The sequence below is a fragment of the Kogia breviceps genome, chromosome 2, assembly GCF_026419965.1.
Source record: "Kogia breviceps isolate mKogBre1 chromosome 2, mKogBre1 haplotype 1, whole genome shotgun sequence".
Lineage (NCBI taxonomy): Eukaryota > Metazoa > Chordata > Mammalia > Artiodactyla > Physeteridae > Kogia > Kogia breviceps.
Window position 1 is genome coordinate 32,003,733 of NC_081311.1, and position 19,213 is coordinate 32,022,945.

Consider the following 19,213-nt stretch of genomic DNA (forward strand, 5'->3'; position numbering starts at 1 on the left):
ACCAGTGTGATTTAAATAACTCCATCAACTAATACTTATTAAAAAAATACCTACTATAAATGTGTTGCATTTTGATGAGTGCTATGGAGAGATGCAAAAACATGGTCCCTACCCTTAACTGCAGCTTGCAATCTAAAGGAAGAGGCAGGACAAATAAGTTAATATACTGCTTATTCAGAGTTGATCATCCAGCAACCTTAAGCTTCTAATACACAAAATACAGAAAATAATTAAGTAGGATGCATGGCAGCCAAAACAGATGCCACAGAGTTCACCCATTAGAGTACATGCCCTTTCCTCACATACAAAACAATGCTGAAAAAGGGAAAACCTCATTAAGAAATCCACTTAGTTTTTACTTAAGTCTGATAACTGCTAATTAAGTGATGTTGAATGTCATTATTTTTTATATTTAATGTATGACATGTATAATATAGCTTTAAGAGAGTTTGTGTGTTTTAGGTATTTTGGGGTTTATTTGCCGTCAAATTTTAAGTTTGGAGAATGTGTTTTTTTTTTTTCAACCTGTTTTATGTGGAAGCAATCAAAGATGACATCTGGTAGCAAATTATACTACAGTTGCCACCTATGGGGGGGAAAAATGTGTTCCATTAAAAAAAAAATGAAAGAACTTTTATTATAATTTTAATCTTCCAACCTATTTGCTAATGCTCTTTTCACTACAGACCAATCTCTACACCCCACCAACAAGGATTACTGATTTTAAATCTCCTACTTAAATTACTGCCTTACATATATGTATTATTATCTCATAAGACTTGAACATCTCACCAAGCCTTAAAATAATACTACTTGTTTAAAGTATGACTGGCCCTTTAAAGTAACCCAGAGTTTGCTGCATCAAGATGGCAACTCAAGCCATTTGATTTTCTCCCTCTCCCAACTGAAACACAAACCAAAAAATATAATTTAAAAAAATCCTACAAAATGGCAAGAAACTAAAACACATTCCACAGCTATGCCACAAGGTGTTTGGAAAGAAAAGGTCCAGAGAGAGAAGAGTGAAAACAAATGCTGATCAAGCAGCACTTTTAAAGAGGAAGCACACTAGGGGACATTCATTCAACCAATATTCAATGAGTATCTATCTATTATGCCCTAAGTAAAAAAGGAACAAGTCCACCCACTCCCTCTCCTAAACATACCTTGTGAGAGACGTGAGGGCTTGAGAGGAAGCTTGTGTGAAGCCCTTTGGGGTGACAGAAGGCTCAGGATGAGGTATGGGAAGAGAATGAATCCAGAGATTTGAGCTGGGTCCAGAGACCAGACACAGTTGGGGGTTGCTAGCACCAGCTGTCAGGAGAAATGTAAAGAGGACATCATTTCTGAACAAAGATACATCTTCCTAAATCCATGGCCATCTTGTTCTGTTTAAGAGTGCTGCCCTTTCTCAATGTAAGTAAATTACTAACTCTAAGCTGTCAGAAAGAAATTACATTAACTTTCCCCACTTCATCTAACCAACTAAGAAAATCTTGGTTTATTCTCCAACAATACATCTCAACTCCCAATGCCATCAAAAAAGATAAGCAGACAGAAACATCACTGGATGCAGCTGCTCAAAAAAGGGAAAATAATCTGAACACTCAGAGAAACCTCTCACCCATTCTCTCAACCAGCAGTGAAAACCAATAACTACAATGAAAGTTACTGGAGGAAAATGGAGAAAGCTTAAAAAAAAAAAAAATCAAGTAGTGATTGGCAATCTCACTAAGACCTGAGCTAGTATACTGAGAAAAACAAAAAACAAAAATAAAACATACTGCCATGAAAGAGAGAACAAAGTAGATGAGGGAGAAATAATGGTTTTGAAGACAGGAGAAAAAAATTACATTGGGTTGAGTTGTTGCTTTTTTTTTAAAGCCTTGAATTTTCAAAATCAAAGGCTCCCCAAAATGCCAGGCAAGATTATTAGTAGGAAAGGAAAATATAAAACTCAGTATCTAAACTTATCCTAGTAAAATGTTTGAGTTTAAAAGATAAAAATGAAATTTTACCAAAAAAGGGTGGAGTGGGAATTACGTAAAAAGATATTCGCAGCACCAACTTTAATCACACATCAATATTCATCAGACATCTTACAATTCAAAACACTAGGAGACAACGAAATAACATTTAGAGAGTTCTGAGGGAAAATAATTAACCCAAGAATTAATTCTATACCCAGAAAAACTCTCATATGGGAGGGAAAAACACAATTTTAGATACGCTAAGATTCAGAGAATATACTATATATGCACTGTTTCTAGGAAAATTTTTAATACTTTAGCAAAAATCAAATTTCAGTTAGAAAAAAAGAACTAAAAAAAATAACGTGATATAAAAGAAATATCTGTCAACAATAACATCTACAAAAGAGAAGTAAATGTAAATATTTTGTAAACACAGTTAAGAAAGTAGAAAAGACTGGAGAAGAGGAACATCTGCAAAATGACAAATATATAAGAAGCCCTTACAGAAAAATTAACGATGGGAAACAGAAGAGGTGACAAGAGCAGCAAAATTCTAGATGCTGGAAAGGAGATAAGTAGTAAATGACCTTGCAGACTCAAGAAAACAATCCCAGGCAGATAGCGGGGCAAACTAAGAACTAACCCATTTTATACTCTGAATCTTCAAAAGACTTAGGAACTGGCAGCACCAAGTCACTCTGAAATGGGAAGAAGAAAGGAGGAGGAAGCTAAAATGAAGAGAATTTTGGAGAAAGCTGCTTGAGTTTTGGTTAGATGCTAAGATTCTCTTCCCCACTCCGTCAAGCTAGGTTACTGCTATTCCCCAACCACAGCAGAAGTCTGGAGGTTATTCTCTGCAGAAAGTAAAACAGAATCTCTGAAATACAGGATACCAGACACAGCTGAGAAAGTGGGTACCATACCAAAAGGAAGAGGATTAAATGACCATATACATATGATACAAACCCCATCCCATGCCCCAGTTGGCTCCTAAGCTAAAACAGGGCTACTAAAAATGTGGTCTGCTGATGATCCATGAACCATTTGTCACCAGTCCATGACAAGATTTGTACAGAAACTGAGTAAGCATTTAGAAACTGTAACAGCACTTTCACAGTGTTAAGTTTATGTCTGCTGAATCCAACTATAAAAAATTTGGACTTGTTTTGCATGCCTTCTTTTTAAAATTTCATTTTCTTTTTTTTTTTTTTTACCTTGTTAAAAATCATTTTATTTTTCATTCGATAAACATTGTGCATGGATTTCCTATAAAATTTCATTTTCTAGAAATAAAAGCACTACAACATACAAATGATGGGAATGTAAGCCGACAGCACTTTCATAAAAAACAGTTTGTAAAATATATGTATTTATTATAAATATTATAATCATTTTTATAAAATAATATAAATATAAACATATCTACATATATGCCAGGGAGAAAAGTACAATAACTTCCATTTCACTCCTAGAAATCTATCCTAAAGGTAATAATCAGATGTTCACAGAAGCACTGTTTACAAAATCACAAAATTAAAAATAACTAAAAGCCCACCAATAAATAATTTATGGTATTTCTATTCAATGGAATATTCTACAATTTTAAAAACAATATTGTAAACCCACATTCATTAATAAGAAGAGATCCAAGACACATTAAGTGAAAAAAACAGAAATCAAACAGTAGACATGTTAGGATTTAATCTGTTCAACTATTAATAGATGGGTAGAAAATAGATGGATAAACAGACATATGGTTCCCTACAAACTCTCAGTAAGAAGTCAAGAACATATACACAAAAAAATGTTTATAGTGATTACTGGTTATCCTTAGGTCAGTGTTTCTTAAAATGTTATCCTTGGATTACTATGACCTCCACACTGGCATACTTCCTTATCACAGCACAAGCAAATAGCTTACATTTGGATGTAACAAGAATGACAAGCTCTTTGTCCCTAGACCACACTATTATGAAGCTTTATCAAAAAAAAGTGGCATGAATCCATGAAACTTTTGTAATTCTCAAACAAAGCAACTGACTTTGTGGTAAACCAACTAAGCTTTTCCTGAACAAACTCAAAATAGTAAACTTGACACCAGTACAAAATTGAAGAACACTGACACTAAAGGTGGACAAGAAATTAAAACAAAATAGGTATTATTCAACGCTGTACTCCCCTTATCAACACACAGGTACCCAATTACACTGTAACAGCTACAAAGCTAATGGCAAACATAATACTCAGAGAATGAAGAACTATGCTATTAGATGTCACTATACCTCATAAATTCATGCTATGAAGAGAAATTTTTAAATTTATTTTGAAAGCCATGAGGTTATTCAAAAAGTAAGTAAAAAGAGAGTTGGCACCACCAGAATAGCAGTTATGTATGCACCACTGTTAAACAAATAAAAAGTTGTATGTATTTTATACAGAAAACAAGTAGCATTCAACTAATAATACGATTCCTGATCTTGGTACATTGTTAAAAGAAAGAAAAATTGTAACATCAATCTAAATTTGACTTTTTTTTTCTATACACTATACAAAGAAATAAATAGCAAGTATAATGTTGAACTGTTTTTGCATTAGTTAAGCATATTATTCTTTAATAAAGTACTGGTTTTGATCTGACAAAATTGTATTTATTTTTATTTCCTTTTCTAGTGTTCTCATTAAGTTTTGGTATTGGTATTATGGATAATTTGTAAAATGAATTGGGGTACCTTCCATCATTTAATCTGCTCTGGAATAGTTCACTGAACATGAGACTTGCCTGCTCTTTAAAATTACACAGACTGCGCCAACACACCATATGGGCCTGGTACCTCTTTAAATTTTAGACATTACAATCTTTGCAAGTTCTTCTATGGTTTCTGGGATCTTTGGGTTTTCTACTGCTCGAGTCACTTTTGGCAATTTATGTTTTCCTTGAAAAAAAGCAATTTCCTTCACATTTTCTAAGTATACCCCCATAAACCTTACTTTTAACAACCTATCCTACAGAAATAAAAGCACAACATAGAGATATGTATCAGTAGCACTTAAATGTCCACGAATAGGAAAATGATTAAGTAAATTATGGAATATCCACATAAAAACAATATAAAGAAAGAGGTATATGTACTGAATTGCCTTAGAAAGATATTTATTGTGAAATTTTTTTAGTTTTCAAAAAAGGAAGTTGCAGGGTAAGGCATGTAGCATGTAATATGTTTTTAAATTAGCAGGAAAGAGCCTTGTTTCTATGTCAGAAGGAAAGATCCTATGAGTACATAGGATATGTACTCATATCCTATTCATATCCTATGTTTGTACATAGACAAATTTATAGATATCCTTCAAACTACTGATAACAGGTTAATTTTTTTTAAAGGAATGATGGCATGGCATAGCAAAAACAAAATAAAACAAAACAAAAACAAAAAACCAAACAAACCAAAACAACAGGGAAAGAATCATCAGATCTCCTAAGAACCTTGACTGAAACCAAGAAGGCAATGTCACTACCACAAGTCTTTACTGAGGCCTGCCTGTATATTCCTGCCCTTGAATTCTAGGAAATTCTGTATCCTTAACATAATTCCCCCTTTTCAGCTGACATTAGCTTAAATAAGCTAGTTTTATTACTTGTAACCAAAGTTTCTTTTTGTTTTTTTTTTAATTGGAGTATAATTGCTTTACAATGTTGTGTTAATTTCTGCTGTACAATAAGTGAATCAGCTATTTGTATACATATATCCCCTCGCTCTTGGACCTCACTCCCATCCCCCATCCCACCCAGCTAGGTCATCACAGAGCACCCAGGTGAGCTGCCTGTGCTATACCACAGGTTCCCACTAGCTATCTATTTTACACATGCTAGTGTATTTATGTCAAACCTAATCTCCCAATTCATCCCACCCTTCCCTTCCCTCCGTGTCCACACATCTGTTCTCTACGTCTGCATCGCTGACATTAAGTTAATAGATCAATGTACATTAAGTTAACAGATCAATGTTGACTGTGTTTATTTCACAGAAAGGTAGGTTTTGTGATGATCCTTTAAAGAGTTAAAGGACTTAAACATGTAAGAAAGGAGGAAAGGTTATCTAGACCAGAAAAAAAGAAATATTCGAAGAACTGCAGGATCTAGAGCACAGACAGAATGGGAAGGTTAAGTAAGAAGACAAATTTGAACTTGAAATGAAAGGTAACAAGGAGCCATTCATATTACTTTATGAGCAGAGAGTTATAAAAGCAGTACTTTAGAAATACTATTAGAATGCTACTAGACAGCAAGATATATTGGAGAAAGAGTAAAAATAGAAGTGAGAAAACTAAGAGGACTAAGTGACAATCCAAACAAAAAAGTAAGGAACCAGAGAACTGGCAGTGTTAGCATATGTTAGGAATCACACAGTAGGTACAGAGAAATTTTTTAAAAGATGATTCCCAGAGTAAAATGCCAAGGATAGAGAATTAGAGTGAATCAAAAAGTGCCATTCCTGGAGAGTACTGTTTGCTTTCTACAACAGAGTTTTGTTTTGCTTTAAAAAGCAAAGATATTCTATAGTGTTCAGTTTTAGTGAAAAGGTATAAAAAGAATCTATGTGCTAACTCACAACATTCTAGTTGCTCAAACATTAAACAAAGAACTAAAAAAACTCTGAGTTTAGTTTAGCCCTATTTGTGACTCAGCATGTACCTCTGTACATGCTAACAACCTAACTTGTCACATTAATTGTCCATACACAGTTAAGAAAACTAATTAGTCATTATTTTTTATAACTATTGCATTCCTTGAGTTATTGAATTTTTCTCTGCAGAGATAACTGAATGCAAAACAATCATATAAACATACAACTGGAGATAGAACAAAGCAGCATGCAGCAGGAAGAGCTTGCTGAAAAACATGAAGTTCTGCCTAAAAGGAACCTAGAATACACAAAAAACTAAAACTCTTATTTTCAAAGCAGAACCTATTTTATTTTATTTTTTAATTGGGGTATAGTTGTTTTACAATGTTGTGTTAGTAGAAACTAACAGAACCTATTTTAGTGTCCTCAAAATAAACTATTATCTCTTCATGACTTGGAACATTTTGGGCTTACTCCTTTTGTAGCTGTTTTAAGTTAAAAAGTTTACCCCAGAAGCCGACACCTATCTTATTTTAAACAAGCGAAAGAATAAATACTGTAGACATTTATATTGAAAGTCAGCTCCCTCCAAATCATTGTGGCCTAATGACCTAACTTACCATAAAAAAGAGAAATAAAAAGTTAAGTATGCAAAAGTGATCAAGTACAGATATAGAAATATTCAAAATACTAGTGTACATGTGAGCCACATACCATTCAGGTAGATTTGTGACAACACTGGTATACAATTATGAAGGAGTTTAAAATAAAAATTAAAATACAGAAGCAGTTCCTGACTCAGGTGAATCTTATTTCTTTTTCTTTTTTTTTTTTTTTGCGGTACGTGGGCCTCTCACCGCTGTGGTCCCTCCCGTTGCGGAGCACAGGCTCAGCGGCCATGGCTCACGGGCCCAGCCGCTCCGCGGCATGTGGAATCCTCCTGGACCGGGGCATGAACCCGCGTCCCCTGCATCGGCAGGCAGGCTCTCAACCACTGCGCCACCAGGGAAGCCCTCTTTTTTTTTTTTTTTTTTAACATCTTTATTGGAGTATAACTGCTTTACAATAGTGTGTTAGTTTCTCCTTTACAACAAAGTGAATCGGTTATACATATACATATGTTCCCATCTCTTCCCTCTTGTGTCTGAAACTATAACTGCTCACTGTACACACATACACACATACACACACACACACACAGCCCAATATATAAGATGCTTTCTGCTCCCCAATTTATACACCTATATTTACCTTTGTTCATACTGTTTTCTTTCACCAGGCTTGTCATCCCTTTCTCTTTCTCTTAATTCAATTCTGGTCAAACTTCTTTTCTAATTCTACTTCCTATAGGGACATGAAACCTTCTGCAACACACACTATCTTCCCCCTTCTCTGAATATTCATTTCAAGGATAGCCATTGCGTATCACTTTATTACAAACTTTTATCGATACATCATTTCATTTTTAAGTTTTACCTCCCAAGATAACTTATAAGCATCTTAAAAATAAGTTCTATTTCGTAGTTCTCATTTATCCCTCACAAAAACCAAGAAGATTGGGAACACAGGGACCTAACAAATTCTTAATTCATTTATTCTTTTATTTTCGTCTCTCCATCCCCACTGGCATCATCTTAGTCCACTGTCATCTCTAACCTGGATTAAAATAATAGTCTTCCTAACTGGCATTCATGCTTCCCCCCTGCCCACCAACCCTTCTCTGAATCCATTCTCCACAGAGGAGTAAAAGTGATCTTCTTAATATAAAACATATTACAGTATTCTCTGCTTAAAACTCCTCAGGGGCTTTCCAAAGCACTTAGCAAGCAAAATTTAATCTCTTGGCCAAGGCCTGCAAGAAACAGTGACATCTGGTCCTGGACTTCACTCTTCAACTTCATCTCATGCCACTCTTCCCATCTGTAAATATACTCCAGCAAGCTACCATATATAGACTCTCAGTTCCTCGATACTCCCTATCTTTCTTATCTCAGGCCTTTGCACCTGCTACTCCCTGCTTGAAATATTCTCTCTCCCATTCCTCAAATGGTTAGATCCTTCTTATCTTTCTAGGCAGCTCAAATGTCACCATCTCAGAGAGGCTTTCCCCAACCTATAAGCCATTCCCTCCTCAAACAAAAAAAGTTGTTCTCTATTTTAGCCCCTCGTATTTCTTTTTCTATAACATTTTCCCCTCTGGCAATATTTTATTTATTTGTCAATTTATTTTCTATCTGTCTCTACCACTGGAATAAAAGCACATAAACACATGGACAATACCTGTCATGTTCTTTGCTATACCACCAGCATCTGGCACAGTGCTGGCCTTGTACCTAGCACCAAATATGTGCCGGCCTTTGTTCTAAACCTTGGGAATACAGCAGTGAATGAAACAGACAAAAATCCCTCCCCTCAGGGAGCTAACACTCTACTGGTTATTTAGATAATATCAACATAAGTAAATTATATAATATAGTCAAAGGTGACAAATGCTGTGGAGAAAAACAACGTAGAGAAGGAAAGGCAGAACCAGAGTTCTAATTTTAAATATAAAGTCAGGGAGACCTCACTTGAAACGGTCTGATTTGAGCTAAGATCTTAAGGAGTTGAGGCAGACAGGCAGCATTCCAAGAAAAGAAAGAGTAAGCGCCAACACCCTGAGTGTGGAGTGTGCCGAACATGTCTGGGGAACAGCAAGAAGTTGGTCAGTATGATGGGAACAGAAAGCACCAGAGGGAAAGCAGCCGGAGAAGACGAGATCAAAGAAGTAATGAGGAGAGCTGCTGGAGCATTTCGGGTAGAGAAGTAACATGTGAATCATTTTTTGAAAAGATCACTTTGGTTGCTATATTAAGAACCCAGTATTTGAGAGGGAGGTAAAAATGGAAGCAACAAGACCACTTTGGAGATCATTATATGACAATTACCCGGGTAAGAGATGGTGGCTTGGTAGAGACAATAATGCATGGTCAGACTTTGAATATATTTTGAAGATAGAGCCTATAGGATTTGCTGACAGACTAAATTTGGTCTATGAGAGAAAGAAACACATCAAGGATAACTCTGAAAGTTCTGACCTCACCAACTGGAAGAACTGAGTTGCTCTTTGCTAAGAAAAGATAGTGTGGGAGTAGTACGTTTGGAAAGTGTATCAAGAATTCGGTTTTGGCCATGTAGAATTGGAGATATCCAGTTGACATCCAAGTGGAAACGTGGAATGTGTAACCGAATACAAAATACAGAGGTCTAGGTGTTAAGATAAAATCTGGGGAGTTATTAGTCTGTGTACATATATGTGTGTGTATTTTTGTATATAGAACTGAATGAAAGGGGAGTAAAAAAAGAGAGAAATCCAAGGCCTGAGCCTTAAGATACCCTAACATTTAGAGGATAAAGAAGAGAAGAGCTGGTGTGGCTGAAAGGAATGAGCAGTGAGAATGAAGGTAAATTAGGAGAATGGTACCCTCAAAGCAAAGTGAAGAAAGTGGTTCCAGAATCATAATGATCAATTCTGTCAAATAAGATGAAGACTGAGAAATGACCCCTGGACTTAATGTCAAGAGTGCTGGTGACACTGATTAGAATGGTTTCAGTGGCTCACAAACATGAATTTAAGAGAAAATGGGAAGAGAAGTAGAGGTGTAATACAGACAACTGTTTCAAGGAATTTTACTACAAAGCACCAAGAAATAGAGGAGTTGGAGTTTTTTGATTTGTTTGCTTTTTAAAGTTGGAGAAATTATAGTATGATTGCATGCTCATAAAAATGATCCAGTAAAAATGTTAAAATTAGTGATGGAAGAGAGAAAGAAAAGAAATGCAGGCAATGTCCTTTAGTTAAAGTGAGAAGAGATGCAATCTAGTGAACAAGTGGAAGAGTTGAACTTAGAGAAGAACCAAGATAATTCACCTGTAGTTACTGGAGAGAAGGAAAAAGACATCAGCAGGTGGGTAGATGTTATTTTGAGAGGTTGTGGAAAGAAATGCCTCATTTAAGTCTACGATAGGGGTTGGCAAACTATAGCCAACAGCCAATTCTGGTCTGCTGCCTATTTTTGTAAATTAAGTTTCATTGGAACACAGCCACATTCATTCATTTCCATATTGTTTATGGCTGCTTCGGTGTTACACAGCAGCTGATAGGTACAATAGAAACCATATGTCCACAAAATCTAAAATATATACTACCTGGCCATTTATAGCAAAAGTTTGCCAACCCTGGTATATTGGAATACTCTGTTAACTCTTTGAGCTGAGGACCAGATAGAAAAGAAGAAACAAAGAAGAAAGAAGAAAGAAAGAAGAAGATAAACAAAGAAGAAAGAAGATAAACAAAGACCTAGGAAACAACAGCATTTATGAGAATGACACATTAACCTATACATCATTCCTAATATCTGGAGCTCAAAACAAATATTCTATGAGTAATCAAACATTACTTTAATTTCACTCCTTATCTCTTTTCAAATGCTTTTATAACTATTGCTATATTAGTTTTGAACTGGCTTTATCTCTACAGAGGACGTATGGTTTCGCCACTGTACTAAGGGATCTCTCAAAAAGGAGGTAAGAAGAAATTAACTACATATAAAAGATAAAACAGCATCGCAGGTTAATTACTTTTTTTTTTTTAATTTTCAAGGGGGATGGTTATTAGCAACAAGATCTTTACCATGACAAATAAATATACACCACTTGAATACACTTATTTTATATCTTAGCATCACAAAAATGGTATCACACTGAAAGAAATACAAATATTTTACTCAAAGAAAGCTCCACCTTAGTAGAAAGAAGTAAAATTTCTGCCTGGCTTTCCAAATACCTCACACATAGATTCACCTAAAACAGCCAACCTTATTTCCCATTACCTCTCATTCCCCCAAAATACAAATTGATACTGTCAAACCAGTCTCCTCCCAATCTTGGATGAGCACTTAATCATTTTCAACTCTATCCATTCTTCAATTATTCTTTATGCCTATCAAAACCCAATTCATAAGTCAAAATCCATTTGAAGTTATACCTCCTTTCAAGAAACCTTTCTAGACTGGGCCAGCCCTCACTAATTTCCTCCCTATCAGAACTCAGACTTACAACCCATATGACTGTGCGTTCATTTAACCTTTTTAGCCATTTGTTTTTTTTTTTTTTTTTTTTTCTTTTTAGCCATTTGTATTATGTTTCATGTATATTAATCTGGATTACTTAACTAAACTATAAGCACTTTGAAAGCAAAGAGCTCCTCTTATTCTTATATATTACTAAAAAGCTAAGTACAACACAGATTATTCTCAACACACGCTTGTTGATCTGTGTAACCTAAGTATATAAAAATGTGCTGTATTAGAAAAAGTCCACCATCCACTCAGCCAAGTATGTACAATCCTTGACTTCCCAGGCAGGTGCACATAGTTGTACATACTACTATGTATCTGATAAATATTTATAGATTGAATGAAGGACTAAATACATGTATAATGAATGAATGCATGCATGCATGAATGAATAAAGGGTATCTTTTATAAGGCAGAGGGAAAGGGCAAATTATGTATGGACATGAATGATCAACTTGAAGCTATAGATCTTAAATTCATAAAGGCCATATATTCATCAGGAGGTTTTCTGCTACAATCCAATTCAAACTAACTTATACGCAGAATTTTGGGCCAAGGGACTGGAAAGGACACCAGGGTAGCAGACAGAATCAAAAAAAACCCATAGATACCTCATACCACGGTTCCTGGGACTAAAAGTGGTACTCTATCTCCATCTATCTCCCATCTATATGGCTTCACTTTCACCTACTACAGATACGGTTCTCATACACGTAGAAAAGAATGTCACTAGCATCCTCCCAGATTAACAACATTAGAGAAAAGGGAGCATCTTTCTCCCAGCATTCATAGATCAATTTCAAAGGATTCTGATTGGCTCTGCTTGAGTAACGGGCAATCACTGTTGCAACAGGGATGACTGGGCTTGGGTTATAACACTGACTGATAAGACAAGACACCAACCACTCATAACAGGGGAGGGATGGTTCCCCAAATGAAGAGATACTGGGTTGACGAAAACAATATGCATACACACATATATATACGTCTTCTACCAGCCACAACCTCCAACAACTCAATTTTAATTAGGAATTGGTGATGACTTTACCATATTTTGAAATTATTTGACTTCCTATAAAGCCAATATTTGTTTTCAGCTATTACCACTTCTTGAAATGAGACCACATGAAACCCACTTAATTTTCCTAAGCTTCAAGTCATGCACCTGCATTCCAGTACTCTGACACTGGTTTCATGCAGTCATACCAATCATGATTTTAAAATTTTAGCCAGATTTTGCTTATAATTTTTAAGCACAGATAATCCAAATCATTTTGATCTGTCACCATACAGCAGTCTCTTATTTACTTCATTACATGTGAAGCTTTCATTGTTCACCATGTTACTTTTTTTGAGTAGTTTGGCTCAAACTTAGCAAAGAAAACTCTTAGCACTCAGCATTTACTTTCTCTATTCAGGAGCAACACAGTACCCACGTGAATCTCATGGTAAGAGATCAAACAAATGTTATATACAAAGAAATGACACAGGTAAATGAACATAAATGATAACCTGGTATCTCAACTTAGCTTTGTTGCTCTCTACTTACTGTAGTTGTTATATTACCTTAACTTTTAATAAAATAATTTGTACCTTTGTGAAAAATGGCCTGAAAAAAAAAATCCATCTGCTAGTAAAGTTCACAGAACATGGTTACGATTACTAAAGTAATAATTTAAGTTGGTATAGTCTACTTAAATTATTTTAGTAGTTACATACACAATCTTATTCCTAACTTAGGGTTATACTTATGGGTATACATTTGGTGAGGAGAATTATATGATACTGTGATATCCCAAAACCTAGCCAACATAAACAGCAAGAGGCACTTGTGTTTGAAGGATAAATAAGCCATGTTTTTATACAAGGGTAAAGCACTTTCCACTGAGTGCAAAGCTTTCCTTATTATATAACACCATGGATTTGTTGGCAGGTATTTTTCCTTCTTTTTGTCCAAACCAGGATATTCAGACGACTGTTTCCAGGAAACCAGTCATTACTTCTATAGTGATTCCTAAGTCCCTTTTCTGACTCACAATGCAGATATCATTAATCATAATACAAATATACATTAGATAATTTTTATTTAGGTGCATTACTTTGCACTTACTAGAGCAAAACAGAAACACTCTTCTGGCCATTTATACAGCTTCAAAACATCTTCCTACCATATTTATCTCCATCATCCATTACCCAGGAGCCCTTAATGTCATCTTTATACTTTAGATTTCTAACGAAATGTTGAAACATAAACTATGAAACAAAAAACTACTTTTTTTGCTTCCATTAAAATGAAAACCCACGTGTATTTTATTTAGGCCAAAAGTAAAACTATAACTTAGGAAAATTCATATATAGGTAACTATTCCATTTTGCCCAATATTAAAACATATTAACTTACTACTTAATAGACTATGTACTATAGTACTTCAATCTTCACCATACCTCTTTCTTCAAGGAACAAAAGGCACACAATTTAATGCTTGGACAAAGCCACAATCAGGAGCAGTGATCAAAAGAAGAGACGATATCTGGAAATGAAGACCAAAATTTTAAAACTTTGACTGCAAAAACTGTCAGTAAAATGTTTTTAAACTTTTGATTCAGTTATGCTTCATAGTCAATGTATGTGTATAAATTTAGAAGAAAAAAAATCTCTCTGCACTTAAGACAAATAACCTATCATTGACATACAGTGATAACATGTCATAAATTTATAAAAGTCACAAAACTCAAAGCTTGGAAGGGAGCTTAGAATCAATCTAATTCAATATCTTCATTTATTACATGATAAGGAAAATGAGTCTTGTCTAAATTCACAAAGCTAGAACTAGAATCTGGATCTGATTCCAACCTAGATATCCTACCATGATAATGCTACCTCTTAATACTCACTTCTGATATCTACGGTTCCATGAAAATTGCTCGCCATGTGAAGCCAATACCCCATATAGAACTGAATACTCATAGCCTACACACCTGATATAAGATAATTAAGAATACTTTCAACTTTATTTTAACTCTTTTCTTTTGCTTATAGTGTTTTGCCAAAAAACTTTTAGTAGAGTAACTGAAGGAAACTGGGCAAGGTCCAAGTCTTTTATCTTAAAAAAAAAAAAAAAAGCTATATTAGGTGATCTACAGCACACAATGCTTTAACAAAAATAAACAGGAAAGTAAACAATAAAACTATATTAAAAGAGCATGTTTAAAGTATATTTTAAAGTCGAACTGTAGACTTATGCTAAAATCTATCCCCTCCGGAATGTTTCAAGATATAAAAACTGTGGGATCACAATAGACTATATACTATTACCAGACAGGATAGGAGAAGATCTGAAGTGTGATGATAAAAATCGCAAGCATTTAAAAGCTCATACATTATCAATGTGCAGAGTAGATATTCACTGTGGTTGCTGTCCTTTTATCCTTCCCAAAAAACAGATGTAAAATGTTTTGCATTGATACTTATACTTACTTTTCGTGGCAACAATAAGGAAAAATTTGGATGTGCAGAACAGGTGTTAAGATACCTACATTATTCTCCCTCCCCACCCTTTTGTTAATTTTCTAGATCTAGGATTCATCTTATTTATGAGAATTTTAACAAAAACCAACATGGTCTACTATGCTTTTACCGTCCTCATGAAATGCTAACACCCTGAAAAAAGTTAATACAATGCAATGTCTTAATGAATTTCAGGAAAATTCCGTTTTGCCGAAAGATAATGAACCCATTTCTATTGATTTGCAGTTAAACTCTGAAAAATGTTAGGGTATTTCACAGAATCCATTTAAGTGGTTTCTATCTGTTCAACTTGAGTACAATAACTTTACAGTAGACTCAAATCAGATCCCTTCCTGCATGAAAAACAATTCAACCATTTCAGTAAACTAGGCCTAACACACAGACGTTCAAAGTTAATGAAATTCCCACCCTGATGTACAGTTTGGTGGCATGTTTCATCGTCATGACAACCGCGCAGAGTTCAACACTATTATGTATTCTTTAAACATTGACTTATTTTACTTTTCTAGTGTTTTTTTAAGTTTTGATATCCTAACATATCCAACGAATGTTTTCGCTAAAATAGTTCACAAACACTAAACGTCCCCAAATTTAAACCTAAAAAGAAAACTGAACCTGGACTTTTGCATTCAGAAAGTTAAAGCTACCGTATCTGTTTCATTGGTCTACTTAAGAGCTATAACATTTTACCTTACATACATTCATCCTATATATTTTCAATTACCATAGCCATCTAGGAAGAGACTGTCTACTACTTGACAATATGGACATCATGTTAAGAACAGACTCAAAATGGACCCTACAAGTAAGAAAGCCAGTTACAAAGAAATCCATCTGCCACTGGGTGTGGTTGGGGTCTGCACGGAAGAGCGCCCTTGGCCAACTCTGGAGGAGGGAGCGCGCGCCAGAGACTTGAGCATATCTGCAACAACAAAAACAAGACCTCCAAAGACCACAGACTGAACCCACAATGGGGACGCCGTCGAGTCGGGCTGCCGTGGACCTGCGAACCTACAGCTGGAGGGGTGCGGTCTGAGGGGTGCCCAAGCAGTCTCCACCAGCCCCGGAACGCGCCGAGTGGGTGCTTCGAGCGCCGCGCGCCCCGCTCCGTCCCAAACACCGCGCCCGATCCGCCCCTTCCTCCAGGGCTCGGCTGCCCCTCGGGCTCGCGGAGGCACACCGTGCCGCGCTCCCGCTCCAGTTCCTGGACTGTGGAAGAGTGCGGAGTTCAAAAAGCCCCGACGTAAAGCAAGCCCAGGCTAAAGGACTGAAGGTTAGCTCTAGCAGCCTAAGAGCGCCTAGAAAAAGGACCGACTTCTCTAGAAAAACTTTGCGACAAGTTAGGCGGAAGCGCTGAATGGCCGGGACTATTTAACAGACGCTTCCTATCACGAGAGGCGGAACCCTGAGAGGGTTCGGGGGGTCCTGCAGCCCCCACAAACTCGCCCTTTGCCCCGTGGCTGGTTCTCTAGAAGTCCCGGCATCCTAACAGGTCTGGGCGGCCCCGCTCACGGGGAATACCTGTCGTGGTCCCCATTGCTTGCGAGTCCCTGATGGCGGCCATTATGCTTCCATCCGGGTATTGCCGAAAAGCCGATCGCAGAGCTACCGGGAGCGCTCGCTGAGGCGGAGGGATCCGTGCCGCACCTGAGGCGAGCGGAAGAGGACGGAGGCCGGCAGGGTCCTCCCCCCACCCTGGTGAGTCTAGGCCACGGAGCTGGGCTCGCTGCTGACCTCTCATTTAGCGCGCTTCACGGATGCCTGCCACGGCAGTGGCTCGCTCCCCCCCTTGGCTCACCAGCAGCTGGAGAGAGCCTACTTTCAATGGAATGAGAGACACACCTCCACTCTATGCTCTTCAGAGAAGACACCAGAAGCAGGAACTGTGCTCTTGGCAAACCCTTGCTTGACTGGGAATGGTCTCAACCCTGAGATTTTAATCATTTCCGGCTTTGCAAATGGCGTCTCCCCCACTCCTTGCTTTTGACATGGCAGGGTTTAGCAGCCATTGCAGCCCATGTCAACGAAGGAAGCTGCCACAAGCAGCACTGGAAGACATATTGAACTCCAAACATGTACATATTTAATAATTGATCTGAAAACCATCGTTCAACAAGGGAGGCTCTCATCCCATCAAAGGAATCCTTTCCCACACTACACACAGGGCTGACAAAGAGGTCAATTAATATGATTAGGTTTGTGCCAGGGGCCAGTATGGCTCTTCTATCCTTTAGTGAATTTCTGAAATGAAATCTATTAATTGACCTTTTTTACATAAATTACCTTCCTTGGGAGGGGGTGGGGGTTGTTATGGCAGAAACTTTTTTTTTTTGATGAAAAAAATAACACGACTGGAGGGGAGGGATATGCCAAAATATTAAAAGGGGCGGTACGATAGAATTTTTGTCTTCTATTTTTTATGTTCCATATGTTCTTAGGAAGTATATATGCCGTTTGTGATTGAAAAAAAATCACTTTTAAAATGTTTATCTTAAACATTTTTCATTGTCTTAGAGTATGCTTTTGAAAACGTTGACATGTAACCATACACACGATTTTCTGCATCCTTTAATAAAAATGTACTCTGTGGAATTCTCACTTTGTCTTTAAGGAATTTTCTTATCACTGTCTACTGGTCTACACAGTTCCTCCTGGAAAAAAGGAAATGAGGGGTAGTACACATTAGGTGTGTTCATATATCTTGTACTCGTATGCCTGTATAAAACACACAAGGAGAAATCTTACATAAATACCTAAAGGAATGCCAATATGGAATGAAGAACATGTTTACAAGGTGGATTTTATTTTGCATTAAACATCCTCCTTCTCTCTCCCATCTTTATTTCCATGCAAGTCAGACATGCGCATGCATCACAGAGGAAAGAGAAGCTAGGATTTTTTTTTAATAGCAAAAAAGACGATGATAATTGGGAACATGAACAGTTATTTTGTGTTTTGATGTAATTTTTGTTTTTCACATTAAGAAATTTCACCCCTCTTCTCTGCAGTACACACATTACAACTTCACCCTTGCGTTATACTTTCACCTAAAAAATCTTGCAAACCTGCATATGTTATGAAAGAATTAGATTGTACGTTTATATCGGCCCCAAACTTGTCTCTTCCCTCTTTTCTTCCTCCATCTGTATCACACAACCTCCATCCTCTCTCTTGCCCTCTTTTTAGAACATTAAGGTTAGCACATAAAAGGGAATGAAACACAAGGAAGGAAAAACGATGGTTAAAAGAAAGAGTGAGAAAGAATACAAAGAAGAGAATATTGAAACATAGCTTAAGAAAGGATTCTGGAATATTCTATACTTCACAAAGATAGTTAACATATAAGTGGAAATTACATGTCACTAGGGATTCACACCTTCGAATCATAGATAACATCATACCACAATAAAGTTATAGCAAGCTTATATATGCATTTACAAAAATGTAAGCATGCTTTTAGCCGTAGTTTGATATATCATAAGCATTATAAAAATGATAACTTACAATCATAATTAAAGAATTAAATGATATTAATTTGGAGAACAATTCTCTTTAAATGGCTGTCTCCTTTTTGCTGATCTCTCAAGTCCAGACGCCCTACCTCCAAAAATATAATCAAGTGTAACCAGAATTGGAAAAATAGAGATACCAAGAGCCTGGGTGATCTAGCTTAAAGTGCTCACACTTCTTGGTTAAGAAATTATAGGTTGATTACTCTCTTCAATTTATCAAACAAGTGTTAGTTGAACATGAGCTTCAACTATCATCCTTCCCAATGGCCTCTGCAATGTTTGTTATTCAATATTTATTCAGCAGACATTTTCTTGAACACTGTTTATGTGCCAGAAACAGTGCTAGTGATAAGACATGACCCCTTATGGAGTAATAAGTATGATGGGAGATTTTTGAATACCTAAAAGATTTCATGATTCAACACAGCAATTACAAGGGTGGGATTTCAAACACTGTGAT

The 19,213-nt window shown here is 36.5% G+C and overlaps 1 protein-coding gene across 12 annotated transcripts in view; it reads right to left on the reverse strand.

The window, feature by feature from the left end:
- The window catches only part of ZNF518A (zinc finger protein 518A), a 53,696-nt gene extending 36,767 nt beyond the window's left edge, over window positions 1-16,929 (reverse strand). For 7 of the 12 annotated variants that reach the window (XR_010838859.1, XR_010838858.1, XR_010838857.1 and 4 more), the window contains exons 1-3: window positions 16,763-16,929; window positions 14,158-14,243; window positions 1,167-1,314 (exon numbers count right to left, since the gene is read on the reverse strand). The gene's annotated coding sequence lies outside the window, so the exon portion shown is untranslated. Of the gene's footprint in view, window positions 1-1,166; window positions 1,315-14,113; window positions 14,244-16,063; window positions 16,164-16,256 lie in introns of all 12 variants that reach the window. The other 5 variants (XM_067024958.1, XM_067024959.1, XM_067024960.1 and 2 more) reach the window with 5 other exon arrangements.
- Between the last annotated feature and the right edge of the window lie 2,284 nt (window positions 16,930-19,213).